Raw genomic sequence first — 22025 nt, forward strand, 5'->3', positions numbered from 1 at the left:
CCCAGTGCCACCAGAGAGAGATCCATGCTACTCAATGCCAGAGAGAGCCATGCCACTCAGGGCCAGACAGAGCCACACTACCCAGCGCCACCAGAGAGAGTCATGCTACTTAATGCCAGAGAGAGCCACACCACTCAGGGCCAGACAGAGCCACACTACCCAGTGCTACCAGAGAGAGAGCCACGCTACCCAGTGCTACCAGAGAGAGAGCCACGCTACTCAATGCCAGAGAGAGCCACGCCACTCAGGGCCAGACAGAGCCACGCTACCCAGTGCTACCAGAGAGAGAGGCACGCTACTCAATGCCAGAGAGAGCCACGCCACTCAGGGCCAGACAGAGCCACGCTACCCAGTGCTACCAGAGAGAGAGCCACACTATCCAATGCCAGAGAGAGTCACACTACCCAGCACCACCAGAGGGAGAGAGCCACGCTACCCAGTGCTACCAGAGAGAGAGCCACACTACCCAGTGCCACCAGAGAGCCACGCAGCCCAGCGCCACAAGAGAGAGACTGAGATACTGCCAGGGTACAGACATGCTACACTACTGACCAGTCGCCCCCAGGGAACCCAGAGTGAGCGATCATCCAGCCGGAGGAGTCACTGCTGTAGTTTCGCTGGGTCTGGTAAGAGGAACTGTTGGCCATTATCCATTACTTATCCTAGGGACTGTACTACGTCTGCAGGCTCTGTCCATGACAATGTGATAATGACATTGTCGAAAAGGGGCAGCACGTGGGTGACTCAAAAATTATGCCCCCCCCCCCTGAAAAAAGTTCTGTGGACGCCCATGGCTGAATAAAAATGCATGCCACACTTTTCAGGTATGTATTGGGTAAAAAATTGAAAACCATTTTATCATTTTACTTCCACTTCACAATTATGTGGCACTTTGTGTTGGTCTATTGAATAAAATCCCAATAAAATACATTTACGTTTTTGGTTGTAACATGACAAAATGTGGAAATTTTCAATGGGTATGAATTATTTTTCAAGGCACTGTACCTTATTACTCACACTAGTAGGCTCCAACCTGTGCGACTGGGTCTCTAAAACTTCTTCTCTAAGGCTATCTAGCCAGCAATCGCATTGTGATATATTTAGATACAATACAAGGTCAATAGTCTTGTATTTTATGTGAGGACAGTGAGGGCCTGTCTACAACCCAAAGCATTGGGTTGCACACCTGCTGGTGTGAGGAATAAGGTAACTATTGCACCTTATTCCGCTACCCCTGCACGTATCTAGCAGTGTGGAGGAGCCTTACTACAAGGATATTTGTTTTGATCCTGGAGTTCAGCTTTAACTATTTCATCAATTCTAAATAGGGGAAGTGAGTTATAGAAGCTACAAATTGCCATCTTTTGACTTTCGATGTTCTAGTTTCATAAAAGCAATAATATTTACTAGCTCAGCCATAAGGCCTCATTTACACCTGAGTGTTTTGTTGCTTGAAGCCTCAAGTTACAAAACGCTGGAGGGGAAAAAAATAAGTTATTCTCTATGGAGATGGCTCGCATCTCCTCTCCAAAACTCCTGAAGCCAGAAGCTCCAAAGCGCCTGAAGCTCAAACAAGTTCTGGAACTTTTTTTTTTTAGGCAGATTTGGGAGTTTTTCTGCTTTTTTACATTGGTGACCTTTTGACCTGTACAAAATCGCATGAATTTCTGCCTGAAAATGCTACACTCAGGTGTGAATAGTGGTCTCTAACTTTTTTTTTTTTTTCCCCCTCATATGCTACTAACATTTTTAATCTATTGTTCATCTGGGGACAAGACACGGGCATTAAAAGTGTAAGGGCCCTTTCACACAAGCTTTCCTATCAGGTGGACCTGATTTAGAAGGTCCATGTAGGTTTCTGGGCAGGCTGATGTAAACGGACTTGTGCACATTTACACCCACCTACCTCCAACTCCATCCAGGTTTGGAAATAAAATGGAAAAGGACTGTGTTCTGTTCTGTTTTTCCAGGCCAAATGTGATGGATCAGAGGTAGCTTCATGTAAATGGACACACATTTGTTTGCATCTGGCCACCCGTAGAGCCAGGTCTGCTCCTGTCTGTGGTGTAAATGCGGACACAAATTGAACAGGCACAGATGAAAAACACTGACATCCGTCCCATTCAGATCTGATTCAGCAGGGGGTCTGCTCGCAGTTCCCATGCTGAACAGAGGGGATAAAGCCAATGTGAAAGGGCCCTTAGGTGTATTCTTGACTACTAAGCACATAGTTTGTTTATATTAGTGTAGTTTTGCTTTGCAATGATCTATTTCTCTCCTCATAAATCTTTAAAAATAAAATGGCAATGTTATCTAGAAAAAAATCATAGTATATGAAGGTGATTTGTCAGTTTAAGTAGATTTGGAAATTCAGTTTCTAAATAAGTACTTAACCACTTTCAGACCGGACCATTTTGCTGGTAAATGACCAGAGGTCTTTTTACACTTTGGCACTGCGCTGCTTTAACTGGTAATTGCGCGGTCATGCAATGTTGTACCCAAACAAAATTTGCGTCCTTTTCTTCCCACAAATAGAGCTTTCTTTTGATGGTATTTGATTGCCTCTGCGATTTTTATTTTTTGCGATATAAACGTAAAAAGACCGCAAATTTTGAAAAAAAATGATATTTTCTACTTTTTGTTATTAGAAAAATCCAATAAACTCAATTTTAGTCATACATTTAGGCCAAAATGTATTCAGCCACATGTCTTTGGTAAAAAAAAAGTCAATAATTGTATATTTATTGGTTTGCGCAAAAGTTGTCACATCTACAAACTAAGGTACGTTTTCTGCAATTTACGCAGCTTTTAGTTTACGACTGCCTATCTCATTTCTTGAGGTGCTAAAATGGCAGGGCAGTACAAAACCCCCCCAAATGACCCCATTTTGGAAAGTAGACCCCCTAAGGAAATTGATAAGAGGCATGTTGAGCCCATTGAATATTTTATTTTTTTGCCTCAAGCGATTGAATAATGACAAAAAAAAAAATTTTTTTTTTTTTTTACACAAAGTTGTCACTAAATGATATATTGCTCACACATGCTATGGGCGTATGTGAAATAACACCCCAAAATAAATTCTGCTGCTTCTCCTGAGTACGGGGATACCACATATGTGGGACTTTTTGGGAGCCTAGCCGCGTACGGGGCCCCGAAAACCAAGCACCGCCTTCAGGCTTTCTAAGGGCGTACATTTTTGAGTTCACTTCTCACTACCTATTACAGTTTTGAAGGCCATAAAATGCCAAGATGGCACAAAACCCCCACAAATGACCCCATTTTAGAAAGTAGACACCCCAAGCTATTTGCTGAGAGGCATGTTGAGTTCATGGAATATTTTATATTTTGCCACAAGTTGCGGGAAAATTACAAACTTTTTTTTTTTTTTTTTTTTTTTCACAAAGTTGTCACTAAATGATATATTGCTCACACATGCCATGGGCATATGTGAAATGACACCCCAAAATAAATTCTGCTGCTTCTTCTGAGTACGGGGATACCACATATGTGGGACTTTTTGGGAGCCTAGCCGCGTACGGGGCCCCGAAAACCAAGCACCGCCTTCAGGCTTTCTAAGGGCGTAAATTTTTGAGTTCACTTCTCACTACCTATTACAGTTTTGAAGGCCATAAAATGCCAAGATGGCACAAAACCCCCACAAATGACCCCATTTTAGAAAGTAGACACCCCAAGCTATTTGCTGAGAGGCATGTTGAGTCCATGGAATATTTTATATTTTGCCACAAGTTGCGGGAAAATTACAAACTTTTTTTTTTTTTTTTTTTTTTTTCACAAAGTTGTCACTAAATGATATATTGCTCACGCATGCCATGGGCATATGTGAAATGACACCCCAAAATAAATTCTGCTGCTTCTCCTGAGTACGGGGATACCACATATGTGGGACTTTTTGGGAGCCTAGCCGCGTACGGGGCCCCGAAAACCAAGCACCGCCTTCAGGCTTTCTAAGGGCGTTACAGTTTTGAAGGCCATAAAATGCCAAGATGGCACAAACCCCCCCCAAATGACCCCATTTTGGAAAGTAGACACCCCTAAATTTAGGGGTACACTAGTGAGACTAGGTAATAAATGGCGGGTGCCCTGAAACTATAAAAAAATAACTAACCAACCAGCGTCACCTGTAACAGTTATATGGTGATCACTGGTGAAAGGGTTAACTAGGGGGCAATCAGGGGGCTTTATGCGGTAGTATATGGGGGTCCCTGGCGCTATAAAAAGCTGCGGCGAACCTAAATACCTACCTGCCTAACTAGCGTCACCTGTGACACTAATACAGCGATCAGAAAAACGATCGCTTATTAGGCTGGGTTCACACTGGAGCGATGCGGGAACGCCACGAATGCGCGGCGGGTTCCCGCATCGCATGCCTCCCGGCGGCAGTTCACACTGCCCTATGCGAACTGCTGGGAGTGTCAGTGAAATGTTACTGACACCCCCAGATCAGTTCGCATATCGCAGTGCGATCTGCAAACTCGGATCGCATGGTGTGAACACCCATGCGATCCGATTCTGCTGCGGGCCAAAAAAAGGGTCCCGTGCGAATTTGCGGCGGGTGCGGCGGGTGCGGCGAATGGCTGAACTCGAATCGCACAGAGATCGGATGTGATTTGCACTGCAGTGCGGTGCGAATCACATCCGTTCTCATAAACCGCTGCAATGTGAACCCAGCCTTAGTGACACTGGCGACGGGGGGTGATCACGGGGTTAAACCTTTATTGGGGGGGTTAGGGGGGTACCTTAGAACTAAAGGGGGCTAACCCTAACTGCCCTAACAGTTATTAGTCACAAATGACACCCGCCGGGTGATCAGGGGGTTAAACCTTTATTAGGTAATAAATGGCGGGTGCCCTGAAACTATAAAAAATAACTAACCAACCAGCGTCACCTGTAACAGTTATATGGTGATCACTGGTGAAAGGGTTAACTAGGGGGCAATCAGGGGGCTTTATGCGGTAGTATATGGGGGTCCCTGGCGCTATAAAAAGCTGCGGCGAACCTAAATACCTACCTGCCTAACTAGCGTCACCTGTGACACTAATACGGCGATCAGAAAAATGATCGCTTATTAGGCTGGGTTCACACTGGAGCGATGCGGAAACGCCGCAAATCCGCGGCGGGTTCCCGCATCGCATGCCTCCCGGCGGCAGTTCACACTGCCCTATGCGAACTGCTGGGAGTGTCAGTGAAATGTTACTGACACCCCCAGATCAGTTCGCATATCGCAGTGCGATCTGCAAACTCGGATCGCATGGTGTGAACACCCATGCGATCCGATTCTGCTGCGGGCCAAAAAAAGGGTCCCGTGCGAATTTGCGGTGGGTGCGGCGGGTGTGGCGGGTGCGGCGGGTGCGGCGAATGGCTGAACTCGAATCGCACAGAGATCGGATGTGATTTGCACTGCAGTGCGGTGCGAATCACATTCGTTCTCATAAACCGCTGCAATGTGAACCCAGCCTTAGTGACACTGGCGACGGGGGGTGATCACGGGGTTAAACCTTTATTGGGGGGGTTAGGGGGGTACATTAGAACTAAAGGGGGCTAACTCTAACTGCCCTAACAGTTATTACAGTCACAAATGACACCAATGCAAAAAAAAAAAAAAAAAAAAAAAAAATGACATTGGTGTCACTGTGACTGGGGGGCAGGGGTAATTGGGGGGGTGATCGGGGGGTAAAGGGGGGGTGTGAGTGTGCCTGGCATGTTCTACTGTGTGTGTAGAGTGTTGGTGCAACTCACCGATCCGCTCTCCTCCGTGTCGGAACGGAAAATACCGACACGGAGGAGAGAATACATCACTTCCTCTCCTGTGTTTACATTACAGGAGAGGAAGTGATGTCACGGGGGATTCCTATTCGTCGGGAGCGATCGCGAGGGGGTGGCCATGAACGAATGGCCGTCCCCTCGTCCGGGATCGCTCCCGCACGAATACCGACCGCCGCAGGCACCGGGCGGGGGCCCGATCGGGCCCCCGACCCGCGGGAGGCAAGGGACGTACATGTACGCCAATATGCCTGCCCGTGCCATGCTATCGACGTACATCGTCGTGCGGCGGTCGGCAACTGGTTAAAGGGGCAGCCTGTCTAAAAGGGATATATTCGTTGTAGGTAGAATTTGGTGGGCTGTGTCAGCCTCTTGGCCTTTTTATACTCAAACAGAAAGATCTCTCTCCCATAATTCCTCACTCTGTTATTGTCTGCCTGGGAATTTTAGTTGCTTACACCTACTTAAGGGCTATAACAGACTTCTTACCAAGCAGCAGTGCCATCCCTTCTCCATATGCAGAGTCCAGCAGGGGATAACTTTGAGAAAACTTTTGTTTAAAATATTCTACCCAAAAAAAGTTTCTCAGATTGGTGTGGGGTTCTGTTGACTTTCCATTTAGCACATTTACTAGTGAGCCTGCCACCAGATCATTCAGTTCATCAAAAATATCCCCATACAATTGAATGTGTGTTCAACACATCTATACAGGTTGTTTACCTGTAAAAAAAAACTTCCATTGTTTTAGAGATCCAGAAGACCAGAGACTGCTGTCTGGCACTACCATCTTAGATGTGATGTCAGCAGCCCTAGCAAACTCCGAGCTGTCACCCAAGTGACAAGCTATAGTATTTTCCTTACCTCCTCCTCTAAGCCGGCAGCTACATTAAGGATAAGGAATATGTAGGGAATTGAAGGGAGAGGCCGAGGAGTTAGGCCAGCACAGAAAGTAATCAGACAATCTCAAAAGAGAAAAGGTCTATGGCATGCAAGGATAGAGGTGGATACTCTAGTTCAGGGATATGCAATTAGCGGACCTCCAGCTGTTGCAGAACTACAAATCCCATGAGGCATTGCAAGACTCTGACAGCCACAAGCATGACACCCAGAGGCAGAGGCATGATGGGACTTGTAGTTTTGCAACAGCTGGAGGTCCACTAATTGTAGATCCCTGCTCTAATTCTTGCAAGTTCAAAGGCACATTGCAAGTGAAAAAACTGATTATCTATGGAAAAAACACTTAAAACAGCAGGTAACTGGCACACCCCAGTGCCCTAGCCTACATTATAGATTACCCCATATTCTTCCAGTGTGCCACTGAGGAGTAAAATAAACTTTTGGGTGTGTTGCAAATATGGTCCCCACTCCTCCATCCCAAGGTTGTGCTCAGTGTTTTAGTGACCTGTGGTGATTTCGGAACACTGATATGTGGAGGAGGTGATACTAAATTTTAGACTGGCAGTATTTGAAAATAATTTTCTCAAGGGGGAATAATAAATGTAAACTGTGGAACCTAAATCTATGTATCTGCATAATCTGCTTTTGATTATGTTATAGGTTTACTTTAAAAACCGAGACTTTGCTTCTACCGATGACCCCCAACAGCTCACCTATTTGATGTCGAGTAGAAGCTGTCAGGGCTATGTACAGGGTGAGAGCAGATCTTCCTGCTGGAGTCTTGTAGAGCTGAAAAATCTGTTGGCTATCCAAACTTGCTGTATTCCACCAAAATGTAATAAGGGGGCGATTATGGACCTTCATTAATAACAAAGTACACCTGGCATTCCATTATAAAATGTATGATGTCCAAAAACTAGCACCAAGCTCTGTAAGCTGATGTAGCTGTTATGATTCTACTTACATTTATCATAGTTCATGTTTGTAAGTAGCTTATTTGTAAAGTAAGGTTACGTACATAATCTGAGAAGCCTGTCTACTAATACTTGCCTTCTCTTTACTGACTTCTTTGCCCAAGGAAAGTGACCCACCCTGGTACTTCCAGGGATGTGGCAGCATATGAGGTCTCTTCCTCCCATATACTTTGTGCTTGGCAATTGGCTTCTCAGGCATTTAGTGCTGTCTCTCCATGGCCGGTAGAGACCTTACCCTAGTGTAGGCTCTGACACGACATGGACCGTACACAGAACTTCTCATTCACATGGTAGAACAGAGCAGTTTTGGGGGGTGGGACCTGTGTGGCAGCATTCGGGCCTGTGTTGAGGGGCTTTGGGCTTAAGGTGATGGTCAAACACTGCTTGCTGTTGACATCAGTTTCATACACTTCCAAGATTATTTAAATTTCAGTGTCAGGTATACTTGCTCTTTTCATGTTTCTTTTGCATTCCCACAGACTTGTATGTGAATAAAAGGTCGTCGACAAAAGCCCCTCAATTGAACCTGTGAGTTCATGCTCGAAGGACAAAGCATTGGTTTACTTTAAGGCCATGGGCTCTAAACTTGGCTCCAGTTAAAACAATGGATCATAAGGTAGCGTGGGGAAGAATATTAAAAATAAACATAAATTAACTGATCTGCATAACACACAGGTAATAATGTCAGCAGTCTAGTTTCCATTTTTCCTTCTTCCTGTCCCGATGCATATATGTAGATGGCATTTAATCCAGTAAGCCCATTAACATCAAATAAAACTCACATCTGCTGTTAGATGCTTGTGACATTACCTGCCTAAGGCCTCTTTCACACTGACGTCCCGTTCAGGCCCGCCTGTCAGTTTTTCAGGTGGACCTGAACGGGTGCTCCATAGAGGTCTATGGAGCGTCGGATGTCAGCGGTGACATGTCCGCTGACATCCGACCCGCTCCGATCCGAAAAAGTGTAACGGAGGAAAAAGCTATTTTTCCATCCGTCATCGGATCGGGTGACGACGGGCACTGCGGTCCGTCGTCATCCGATCTCCCATAGGGGAGAGCGGCGCTGTGACAGATCCGTCCCTGCGCAGTGTGCAGAGACGGACCGGTCATCTCCCTGCTCAGCGGGGATCGACGGAGTGATCCCCGCTGAGCAAACGGATATCCACGGGGCGGATCAGAACTGATCCGCCCCGTGTGAAAGGACCCTAAGTGTACATATATGGGTTGATTTTACCAAAGACAAGGGAATTTGCACTTTGCAGGGGAATGTTTCCTTACTTTATTTGCAAAGTGAATTTTAATCACATTCACTAAAGTGAATCCATCAAAGTATTTTTGATTGCACATCATTGGATGGTGGAAGTTAGAAAGTGTCACTTCATTCATGAAGGCAAGGGAATTTTCTTTTGCAAAGTGAACAGCTTATTTTCCTTTTAGTAAACCAGCACCTATAGCACGTACTATACCACTTATGTGGACTCTATTGTCAAGTTGGCATCCTGTATAATCCAACCCTTTTTGAAAATTTTACAGACTCTTATGAAAGAGTGTTAATATTTTACCGAAAGGAGTTCTGGTTACTTCTAAAATAAAGGCTGCAGTTTCTATTTGGTGTGCTCCTCTCATATCGTTTTTCATTTGAAATGTGTTAGCTTTCAATTAGCAGAGATGTGTGAAGGCACAGCGCCACCTTAATCTGTCAGAAATTTCACATAGGGAAAAAGCCTTTTTCAAAATGGTTTTGCTATCAGCATGACCTGACATGTCACCTGAAACTGCAAGATTGTGTGTATAAACAGTCGTGACCTAAGAGCTTATGGATGGCATTAGGAAATCTCCAAAATCCCTACTCCAAATTGAAAAGCTCTACTGATTTAATAATATGCTGCATGTCGACACGTGCTCTGTTCCTAACCCTTTGGGACTGATGCATGAAGGACAGTTGATACATTTATATTTCATGAACTTTTTTTCTTGTACACATTTTTGCCGTGAGTGTTTTATTTGTGATTCCAAAATATATTTTTATGTGAAATTCAGCATCCCCAGTTCAACCTGTAAATGGGAACATGTTGTTTTTTTTTTTTTTTTCCCTCTCCTTCTTTTTTTTTTTTCTGTAAGATTGGAACATTTTTTATTTTTTAAGGTTCTTTTTATTCATTTTCACATGAAAAGGTACAAAACTGAGCCTCTGGGGCAACAATGGAACTATTTTGAGGACATATTGCTGGAACACTACAGTCAGAAGACATACCTGGGTGATGCTGGAACATGCTTGAACAGCCACCTGCTGTTTACTTGGAATTGTGGATAATCTGTTGGCTATGGAGATATTTTGCAATCCTTGCAAAGTTGCCCACCTATATTTTGTCTGCAGTGGGTGTCTATGTTCATCTATTGGCTTCCCTTTTTTTTTTTTACACTTTGTATGCCATTTCCCGCTTCAGTATTGTTTGCCCAGAGGCGATTTGAAATTTAGGCCCCTTTCACATGAACGCAGGTCCGCCTGTCCGTTTTGTCGGCGGACCTGAATGGGCACTCCATGTTAGTCTATGGAGCGACTGATGTCAGCGGTGACATGCCCGCTGTTATCTGACCAGGTCCGGTGACATGTCCGCTGACATCCGACACGGTCCAATCTGATAAAATCGGAGAAATGGCCCTACATTCGCATCCATCCCTATCGGATCAGGTGAGATCTGATGAAAATGGACATGCTGTCCGTTTTCATCCGATCTCTCCATAGCAACCAGCGGCACTCCACAAGCCTCTCCCCACTCAGTGAGCAGAGAGGGACCTGTCATCTGCTGGCTCAGCGGAGATAAACGGAAAAGATCTCCCGCTGAGCTGGCGGACTCCGTGGCAGTGGATCCGCCTCGTGTGCTTGAGGCCTTAGATGTAAGGGTCCTGTCACACGGGTGTGTCTGTTACGGATTCTGCTTGCTCAGCAGGGAATCGCACTGCTGATCCCCACTTAGTGGATGACAGGTCCGTGTCTGCTCACTGTGCAGCGTGGACACGGACACAGTCCCGCCCTCCTCTATTGGTAAATCAAATGGAGACGGACCACCTGTCTGTTTTTGATCTGAGCTGCCAGACGAGTGTAAAAAAGGGCCATCCCAAAAGGGTGTCAGCTGCTCCCTAGAGGAGACTGGAGGATCCAATCAGGCCCACCTGAAAAACTGATATTTGCATACACAGCAAAATACAGGTGAATTATCAGAAAAATAAATGATTGCAAGAGATATTTCTCAATACATACTTAATGGGATCAAGCCCTTCCTGTCATGTGCTCTTTGTGAAGCTGTGGCCTGTTCCAAGAAGTGCAACCCAAAAAGTGTCTTCATATTCTGATTTATAGTACATTCAACTGCCCTTTCAGCAGACATGCATTTGTGTTGATCAGTGCAGCATACCTTTACCGAAGACAAATTATGTTCCTAGCAGCATGGCCGAGTCATGTATCTACACTTTTTTCTTTCCTATAAAAAAAGCTATTCCTGTCCGCCACTAGAGGGTATTATATGGATATTGCAGACCTATATTGAGGCTATCTCTTGGGAACCGAGTAGGATGTACTCAAAGCCAGGAGGCTGCAGGCATCATTGCTAGAAAAAATATTTTCTCCTAAGAAAATTAAACACACTATACACATTAAACACATTAGTGCATTGTCAGGCCATTCATTTCCTTTGGCACTCCAGCTCAGGTAGAAAATTGAACCCAAAGTATAGCCCTATCATCTGATGTGGTGCACTAGGTTGCATAAAAATGGTCCAGGTCTGTTTTTATGTTCATGGTGGCATGTTGGCCGCCTATTCAAATGAATGGGCTGTCTTAACATGCTGCAGTGGATTGTAAGGTGTGACTGGGCCCTGAAACCTGTTAACCATGTTGTCTATGCTATATTATAACTTTGTACTGAGATTGAAGTGAACACATAGCTCAGTGGTTTACAGTGGGCCTTTACCCAGATGTTAATTTTAAAGTGGTTGTAAACTCTCTAAAATACAAAAAAAACAACCTGCAAGACAAAGTCATACTAGCTCATTATGAAATGGTAACCTTAGAACGAAGCATGTCTCCTGGAGTTATTTCCAGATTCGCGGGCTATATCACTGTGATTTGCCGAAGCTGCGATGATGTCACTCACAGCTACTGAAGAAACGGCACAAGCGAGTTGTTTCTTCAGTGTGCATATGCCGATGCAGGAGCATGGAGCCAATGGCTGCGCTGCTATCAAGCAATCCAATCAAGAGCCGAGAAACCTCGCCAAAGAGGTAGAGCGCGTCTCCGGCGGGGGAACGAACGGGGTCAGGTGAGTAAGGCACCTTTCATATGGGGCTGTCCGTTTTTACCACTCCGCTTGCTCAGCAGGGATCGCTCTGTTGATCCCCACTGAGCCCGCGGATGACAAGTCAGTTTCTGCACTGTGCAGAGACAGACCTGTCGGAGAGACCGCTTTCCCCTATGGGGGGGATCAGATAATTACGGACCGCCTGTCTGTTTTCATCCAATGCGATCAGCCAGATGGATGGAAAATAGGACATGTCACTACTGATATCCGATACATAGAGCTGTATCGAGCAACAGTTCCGATCCACCTGAAAAAACTGACAGGTGAATCTGAACAGTCCACATGTGTGAAAGGGGCCTAAAATGGGGGGGCTGCTCAGTGACAGAAGTTTTTTTTCACCTTAATGCATAGGATTCATTAAGGTAAAAAAAAACACCAGGGTTTTCAACCTGTTTAATGTGCATATATGACAATACACTTGTAAGACTCGGTTACACGGGAGATTTTAATATCTGCTCCTGCGATAAAGTGGTTCTAAAGGCTTAAAGCTTTTTTTTACCTTATTGCATAGCAAACACTTGCTATGGGGGCATACACAGAACAGGAGGAGCCAAGACCAACAGTGGGGGACCCCAGAAAAGGCAGTTCGGAGCTACTCTGTCCATTACCATCGCACTGAGTGTAACATGTTTGTTATTTTAATAAAATAACATTTTGACTTTAATAATGTTTTAACCATTTAAACAGTCGCTGTATTTGAATCTTGAAATCAATAGTGCTGGTAATGAGACGTTTGCCAGTAATTAGCACCAAGAAATTAAAATTGCCCGTTTACCTTGGATGTGAAGGGTAAGTCTCAAAAATATCTGATTTTAGTGAGACAGGATTAAGTAACATCACAATTTTAAAATGCTTGGGTCCCTGGACATGAAGCACTCTGCCTCTGCCTTATGCAATCTGGTCACATATCACAACAAATGATCTGTCATTGCTCTGAATAAAGTTGACTGAGATACGTTAGAGCAATGGCAAGGGTTGTATGCAGGCGCTGCTGGGTCCAGGACAAAAGGTTAAAGGACAAAAAAAAAAGATGGTTAATCTCCCTGGTTTCAGACTAAATTTTCGAATTTGTTTTAAATGTATTTACTCTAAAAGATTTTAAGGGAAATGTAAAGGAAGAAGGCTTTTTTTATCTTAATGTATTCTGTGCCTTAAGATAAAAAGCCTTCTGTGTGCAAGCAGCCCCCCCCCCATACTTACCTGAACCCCATCTCTGTCCAGAAAAGTCCCCAAGTTCCTCGGCCATCGGAGACTCTCCCTCCTGATTGGCTCCAATCATAGCCCATTAGCCAATCGAGAGGAGGAGCAGGGGTTGAACGGCAGCTCTGTGAATGGAAACATGGAGCTGCAGCTTGGCTCGGTGCCCCCATAGCAAGCTGTTTGCTGTGGGGGCACTCAACAAGGGGCAAAGAGGGACCCAAGAAGAGGAGGATCTGGGCTGCTCTGTGCATAACATATTTGTGTTTTTTTTTTTTAAACTTTACAATCCACTTCAATTGTAACCCACAGCTATTAACAAAGTATCATAGCTACTGTTTAGGGAGAATATCCCTGGTGATTATGCATGCTTCAAATCCATTACCCATTTGTGAGTCCTTACCAGAGCACAGTTGTGATTCTAGTCTTTAGATGGATATTGGAAGCACAGCTAAAATGTTTTAGAAATCATGAGATTGTTACAGCAAACTAGTGAACCATATTCATTATCCATACACTGTGAGAGCAGCTATTTTATGAACTGAACCCCCTATTCAGTGGTCTTAACTCTCAAATCCAAGAGTGTGTCATTAAAAAAAAACAGGTCAGTTAATTTAGAATTTCTGGAATCTTTGGAAAATAATCTGACAGATCAAGGGTGAGAACTGATTAACTTTTACATATATTGATATCCTTGAATTAAAATTCCCAATTAAAGAAAATTGATAAGTTGCGTTTTAATCAGAAAGAACTCAGCCATTAACTGGCATCTTTGAGTGACTGTGAGCCACTGATGCACTTTTGCACTGTATATTTCACTGCAGCTGGCATCTCAATGAGCTGGAAGAAGCACAGCACTGATTCTTAGAGATAAGGACAATGTAAGTTTTATTTAAAGATCATGAAATACAGGGATATGTTTGCATGTGATATAATAGGCATAATTGGTGTGTGTTTATATATAATATGTATGTATATTTAAGTATATGTATATACAATATGTATATATGTGTGAATATATATTTTTAAATTGTGATATAAAAGATATACATTGCTACTTGTAAATAAAGATCATTGACATTTGAGTAGTTATGAATATAGGACAATCTTTTTGTGTATATATATATGACAAGTATTTTCTTTTTAGGTGTGATCACGGTAAAGTATAGCTTTCTTTCAAAGCACTCTACATGGCCTGTCATCATCTAGGACAAACTACCACCATTATTGGTCCAGATCTCAAACAATACACACATGGACGCTCATTCAGTGCAAGTTTCTTGAAAATCCTCAAAACCCAAAACCAGAATCTTACAAATAATAGTGCGGGTTGACACCTTTGTGCCAAAGTGACAGAACCTCAATCTAAAACGCAGTGTTCCACAAATAACCTCAATCCTTGTGACTCTTCCTGCAGCTAATATGTCCACCTAAACAGTCTCCTATCCCTATGTCATGTACAGGGATATAGTGGATACAGGTATGAGGGAGGCTGAACAATGCTTAAGGTGTTATCAGCTGTTGCATGTCTTCAGAAACTGACCAGCACACTGGCAAACAATCACGAGAAATACGTTCTTTATTGGCAAATACATTGAATCTCATGAGAGATTAAACTTATTCTCTCTGATCTTTTGAAAATGAATCATGGTTCCAGGCAGTTTGGGGCCTAGCAGTCGCAGCATCTAAAAGATCCCTTAATAGTTTGCGCCCCCCCCCCCCCCCCCAAAGCTAGCAGACCGTTGTCTACATTTATGTACAACAAGCCGACAGGATCTTGTCATGGAGTATAAAGTTGCTCATACACTGATTTGAAATTTGGTTTCTAAATAATAAACATATGTCCGTATACCTACTCCTTAGATAAATTAGGAACCTTTCTGTAATATCACCCCAATTTCCATATCTAATGTTACACCCTAAATCCATAAACCTTCATATCTCCTCATCTGTACCAGAGTCCCTACTTCTTACCCCCAAATTACTATAATCTTCCTACACCATGAATAGTATGTCACCACCACTCCTGGAAACATGTTTTAGTTGCATACTTAGACAAGGTTTTGTTGATCGAGAGGGCATTTGGCTAAAGTTAAGACCTTGTGAGCAGGGCATCAGCTGATACTGAAACCTCTACCACCCTTGTTGCTACGCCACTGGTTTAGGAAAAATGTGGGACTTGTTGCAGGCACCACCTTCTATCAAATCCTGCATTTGGTGTGCAAGTTTCAAGGCTAATCTACAGGGAGCTGGTAATTTGAAGAATTTGGTATATAGACTTAAAAGTGTTGACCTAAATGTCCAAGCTTTTACTTTAGTGCAAAGTATTTATGAAACAGATCCACTGACAGCATCCATGATGACTCAGCATTGGTCATAGACACTGGAGGACAGCAGAACTGGCATTGCTGCAGTACAAACATAAAAGGTTCTGTGCTTCAAGATATCTTGAAGTAAATGTTTAAGCACCTTTTTGATACCGTTATATCCTTATAAAAGCATTTTTTTAATGCATCTACCATAACTTAAACATGCCTTCAGGAGTACAGAAATCACCTTATGAAAGCGCTGCTGTTGCTTCATTGTCCAAAGAGAAAGATTGTGGGCTTTCTACAGATACCCTAGAGATGATTTGTACCAACGGAGGATGACTGCAGGTATAAAAAGGTAGAATATATATGCAGGACATATTTCTTCAATTCATTTTTATTTTTTCATTGTTATGCTTTTATTTTACAGTATAGGTTCACATTTAGCCTGGGTTCAGACTATAGGGAACACGCATGTGATTCGCACTGCTGTGCAGACTACATGCGATGTCTGTGCAATGTAAGTCCAGCCATGGATTTAGCATAAAAAAAGGTGCAGGGACTTTTTTTTTCTGCACTGGAATCGGATCGCATGGGTGTTCACACCCATGCAATCTGATTCCTGCACTGCAATCTGTGAACCAATCTGGGGGTGTCATTAACAGTGTATTGACACCTGCAGCAGCTTGTAGAGGGCAGTGTGAACTGCCTGCGGGAGAGATGCGATGCAGGAATTAGCACTGGAATTGCACTAGTTCTCGTATCGCTACAGTGTGAATCCAAGCTAATTGAAGGAAAACAATGATTGTGGCTCTCAAGCTACATTGTAAGAGTAGCATTGGAATGGGGAGGTTGCAAATGCAGTAAGATCACTAACCAGCATCCTAAAACCTAAAGTATAACCAAAACAATGGTATTTTTCAATGCTGTGACAAATCAATATCCTGACCCGATTCCTCACCAGGACAGGGGCACTCTTTGGGCTTTTGTAACATCTTCATTACATGCTTGAGTTCACATTTATCTTAGTATTTTAGATACACATCGGGGGTTATTTACTAAAGGAAAATCCACTTTGCACTGCAAATGCACTTGGAAGTGCAGTCGCTCTAAATCTAAGGGGTAGATCTGAAATGAGTGGAAGCTCTGCTGATTTTATCATCCTATCATGTGCAAGCTAAAATGCTGTTTTTTATTTTCCTTTCATGTCCCCCTCGAATCTACAGCAACTTTACTCCCAAGTGCACTTGCAGTGCAAAGTGGAGTTTCCTTTAGTATATAACCCCCATAGCCTTTTAATCTCTTTTTCGTTAACCAGAATAAAAAGAAAACACATACTGAACACGCTGCATCACAATTGTAATCATGTACTGGGGAAACAAAGAATTAAATAATGCTTCAAGCCACATTCCTGAAATCAACAGAGATCTGAGTGACTTGATGTGTCCCAGCTTGTCCTGTTACATAGTAAGAGAGATGATATAACTGCAGCATGAGTGTAACCTTCCTGTTCAGAGTTGTGGTTTCTAGTAATAGAATCTTGCTCTTAAATTGGCCTGCTACAAGGGCAAACAGGTGTTTTTTTTTGTTTTGCTTTTAAAGTATTGTATGGATGCAAAGAAACTACTTGGGTCCCCTTCATCTCTACAGTGTAGCTACGGTGCACCTTACTTAAAGCGGGATTCCACCCTAAAGTGGAACCTCTGCTGATCGGAACCCCCCCCCCCCCTCCGGTGTCACAATTGACACCTTTCAGGGGGGAGGGGGATGGAGATACCTGTCAAAGACAGGTATTTTCACCCACTTCCGGGCATAGACTCCCACGGGAGTCTACGCCATTTCCTGCCCTGCCGCGCTGTCTGCTGGGACACACACGGGTCCCAGTGACAGCGCGGAGATTTCCTATTGCGCGGCTCGCGCATGCGCAGTAGGGAACCGGGAAGTGAAGCCGATTCGCTTCACTTCCTGATTCCCTCACCTAGAATGGCGGCGGCAGCAGCCGAGGCCCGAGCGGTCGATCGGCTTCGGCTGCCGGCATCGCTGTAACCCGGGACAGGTGAGTGTCCATTTATTAAAAGTCAGCAGCTGTAGTATTTATAGCTGCTGGCTTTTAATATTTTTTTTTTTGGCGGAATCCCTCTTTAAAGGGGTTGTAAGGGAATTTTTTTTTTTTTTTTTTTTAAATAACAAACATGTTATACTTACCTCCACTGTGCAGCTCGTTTTGCACAGAGTGGCCCTGAACCTGGTTTTCTGGGATCCCTCGGCGGCTGTGTTGGCTCCCTCCCGCAAGGACTCCACAACTACACGCAAGCTCCCTCGCGTGATGTGGAGTGCTTGCGGGCGTACTCCCGTGATACAACCAGCGGCCCCGCCCCCCGACACGACACGTCATTGGATGTGATTGACACCAGTGCAAGCCATTGGCTGCTCTGCTTTCAATCCATACACTGTAACCAATCAGCGGCCAGGCTGATCGGCAAAGAGGATGTCGGGGAAGAGCGTGGGACTTTCGAGGGGTCAAGTAAGTATAACGGGGGGCTGGGGGGGCAGTATTGTCAGATGTTTTTTCTATGCATTAAGGTGAAAAAACTTTTACCTTTACAACCCCTTTAAACATAAAGACAAAGTTCACCTTTTCAGGCAGCATTTCGCTTTTCATAATAATTAGAAGCCTTTTCTAATGTTTTTCTACCCAAGCTATCCTAATGTGCTTATTTTTCACTTAGGCTCCATGCACACTGATGTTAAAATAACATTATAAAAAACGGCAGTAGCTTTACAGTAAGTCTTTCAACATTTATTAAAGTTTTTGCAATATTGTTAGCGTATGTATTTTTTTTTTTTTTCAATGGATCAAAAACTTTGAAAAATGCTGGTGTGACTTGTCACATGTGGCCACGCTCCCCCACAGTTAGAAACACGCCCCAGGAAATACTTAACCCTTACCCTGCCCCCTAGTGGTTAACCCCTTCACTGCCAGTGTCATTTACACAGGAATTGGTGCATTTGTATAGCACTGATTGCTGTATAAATTACAATGGTCCCAAAAATGCCCGATGTGTCTGCCATAATGTCGCAGATCACCGCCATTACTAGTAAAAATTTTTTTTATAAAAATGCCATAAAACGATCCCCTATTTTGTAAACGCTATAACTTGCGCAAACCAATCAATAAACACTTTTCTTTTTTTTTACCAAAAATATGTAGAAGAATACGTATTGGCCTAAACTGAGGGAAAAAAATGTTTTTTTTAGGGGGGGGGGGGGGGGGTGTATTTATTATAGCAAAATTTAAAAAACAATGCGTCTTTCAAAATTTACACTTTTTTTGTTTATAGTGCAAAAAATAAAACCCGCAGGGGTGATCAAATACCACCAACAGAAAGCTCTATTTGTGGTAAAAAAAAGGACACCAATTTTGTTTGGAAGCCACGCCACACGACCGCGCAATTGTCAGTTAAATCGACGCAGTGCTGAATCGCAAAAAGTGTTCTGGTCAGGAAGGGGGTAAAATCTTCCGGGGCTGAATCGGTTAACAAGCGTGACACCAGTTTTTTACGTGTCCCGGGACTGCGTAGATGTGCATGGAGCCTCACTGTAAAACCATCCTGCTAGTTAAAGCGTTTGTTACCCCAACATTTCATATTCCTGATACGTGCTTGCTGTACCATGTACGTGTATGAAAATGTATCCTCTTCTATTTGTATTGCTTCCTTTGCGTGAAATCTCTGGGGTTCCTGCCAGTCCCTCTGCTTTCCTATTAGAAACTGACCACACTAAGCAGGAGCACACATCAGTTCTCCAGCTGTGCTGGTAACTCAGCCTGCTTTTCTCCAATGATCAGACTTGTCCTGACACACGCACACCCTGCACAGTAATGCACTTCAAAGATCAGTGTGCTGCTGAGAACAGAGGGAATGTGATCACTTATAAAAAAAGGTATTTAGAATGTTTTCTTTATATGTATGCACAAATGTTTTGCCTTTCATTTCTATTTTAAACTGAATGGGTTGTTTTACAAGGTGATCATTTACAATCACTTTAACAATACCTCTGTAGGACTCCCCACTGTTGGCTAAACCCACCATTCAATGTGGTCACCTCGGAGCTACGTGAAAACAGCCTATAGAAGTGATAAATTGCAGTGCTAGAATACAGAGAGACAGCCTATTGGCCAAGAAAAGGAAATACATTTCAAACACATAAAAATACATAACAATCAATAAACCTATGCAAAGTAAAAATAAAGGACACCAGCGTAAACACTCGTGACTAAGTGGAAGATATCAATATCACATAAATATCACGTGCACTTCAACTATACTGTATAACCACAAAATTGTTTTCATAAAGTGTCCATAAGGGCTCTTTCGCACTACTGCTCCGTTCAGGTCCACCTGTCAGTTTTTTAGACGGACTTGAATGGATGCTCCATAGAGGTCTATGGAGCGTCGGATGTCAGCGGTGACATGTCCGCTGACATCCGACCCGCTCTGATCCGAAAAAGTGTGTTGGAGGAAAAACCTACTTTTCCATCCATCATCGGATCGGGTGACGACAGACACTGTGGTCCGTCATAATCCGATCTCCCATAGGGGAGAGCGGCGCGTTGACAAGTCCGTCCCTTGCGCAGTGTGCAGAGACGGACCTGTCCTCTGCCTGCTCAGCGGGGATCGGCAGAGCGTTCCCTGCTGAGTAAGCGGATATCCACAGGGCAGATCATCACTGATCCGCCCGATGTGAAAGGATCCTAAAATGTTCAAAGGTGTTGCTGTGCTCAACCTTTCACTGTAACCGATGCCGTTAAACACTGACCAAGTGCATCCACAAGTGTAAGCACAAAACACTTACCAGATTACTATTACTATAATGAAATGGTCAAAGAGCACACAAGAGTTTAATTCCTCCTGGTTTCAGCTGCACCATCAGGCTCACAAAATGAAAGTGTTCTCAGACATCCCCACAGTAAGGGCGCAAAGGGAAGCACAAAATACCTTCCATAGGGTAATAACATATAAAACCACTGATTTATTAGAGAAAGTAAAGTGCACACTCACAAGGTTGAAAGTAAAACAGGCATACAGTTCAGCCTTGTCTGAAACTGCGGTCAATGCGCGTAATGGTGTCACATCCTTTGTCTCCGCCCTAAGCGATTTGTTGTAGACATCATTGGGGGTTGGCCCATAGAAGTGTATCCAGGTGCCCAAGGCGGTCGGCATCCTTCCGGGAGCGATCCGTGCTGAGGGGGAGGCCATTGATTCTTGGCCACCCCCTCGCAATCTTTCCCGGTGAATGGAATCCTTCCTCTGCTCCTGTAATGTAAACAGGGGCAGAGGAAGTGATGTCATCTCCCCTTGTGTTGGTCTTTTCATCTGGCGCAGAGGAGAGAAGACATCCAAGTGTGTTTGCACCAACACTACACTTACAGTGAAACACGCAGGTACACATTTCACCCCCCAATCACAATCACCCCCTGTCACAGTGACACCAATAGCATTTAATTTATTTTTTTACTGATTACTGCATTGGTGTCATTTGTGACTGTTATAAGTGGTAGGGCAGTTAGTGTTAGGCCCCCTTTAGGTCTAGGGTAACCCCCTTACCCCCCCCCCAATAAAGGTTTAACCCCTTGATTACCCCCTGTCGCCAGTGTCACTAAGCAATCGTTTTTCTGATCGCTGTATTAGTGTCACAGGTGATGCTAGTTAGGCAGGTAAGTATTTAGGTTCGCCGTCAGCTTTTTATAGCATCAGGTATCCCCATATACTACCTAATAAAGGTTTTAACCCCCTGATTGCCCCCTAGTTAACCCTTTCACCAGTGATCACCGTTACAGGTGACACTGGTTAGTTTGTTTTTTATAGTGTCAGGGCACCTGCCGTTTATTACCTAATAAAGGTTTAACCCCCTGGTCACCTGGCGGGTGATATAAGTTAGGTTTTAGGGGCAGATAGGGTCTGCGCCACTCCAGGCAGCGCCAGGTTAGTGCCAGTACCACTAACACCCACGCACACAGCATACACCTCCCTTAGTGGTATAGTATCTGAACGGATCAATATCTGATCTGATCAGATCTATACTAGCGTCCCCAGCAGTTTAGGGTTCCCAATAACAAAGTGTTAGCGGGATCAGACCAGATACCTGCTAGCAGCTGCGTTTTGCCCCTCCGCCCAGCCCACCCAAATGCAATATTGATCGATCACTGTCACTTACAAAACACTAAACACATAACTGCAGCGTTCGCAGAGTCAGGCCTGATCCCTGCGGGCGCTAACAGTTTTTTTGGTAGCGTCTTGATACAGTCGCTGACAGCCTAGGAGCTTTTTTTTTTACCTATGAGTCTCACTAGTGTACCACTAAATTTAGAGCCCATAATGGCAAATCGAAGGTACACTAGTGAAGAGGCCTACACGTTTCTGAGCATGACAGATAGTGAAGAGGAAGTCACTCATCTGTCAGATTCAGGCTCAGAATATGATCCTGTTGATGACAGCGGCTCCATGACAA

At 44.0% G+C, this 22025-nt stretch overlaps 1 long non-coding RNA gene across 1 annotated transcript; it reads left to right on the top strand.

Moving 5' to 3' along the window:
- The first annotated feature begins 6090 nt into the window (after positions 1–6090).
- Positions 6091–14294, top strand: LOC143927882 (uncharacterized). The gene is made up of 2 exons (XR_013262336.1): positions 6091–8471; positions 8863–14294. It is a non-coding gene; the product is annotated as an uncharacterized LOC143927882 (long non-coding RNA).
- The last annotated feature ends 7731 nt before the right edge of the window (positions 14295–22025 follow it).

The sequence above is a fragment of the Lithobates pipiens genome, unplaced genomic scaffold, assembly GCF_037356315.1.
Source record: "Lithobates pipiens isolate NorthernLeopardFrog02 unplaced genomic scaffold, aLitPip1_a1.2 Scaffold_23, whole genome shotgun sequence".
Classification (NCBI taxonomy): domain Eukaryota; kingdom Metazoa; phylum Chordata; class Amphibia; order Anura; family Ranidae; genus Lithobates; species Lithobates pipiens.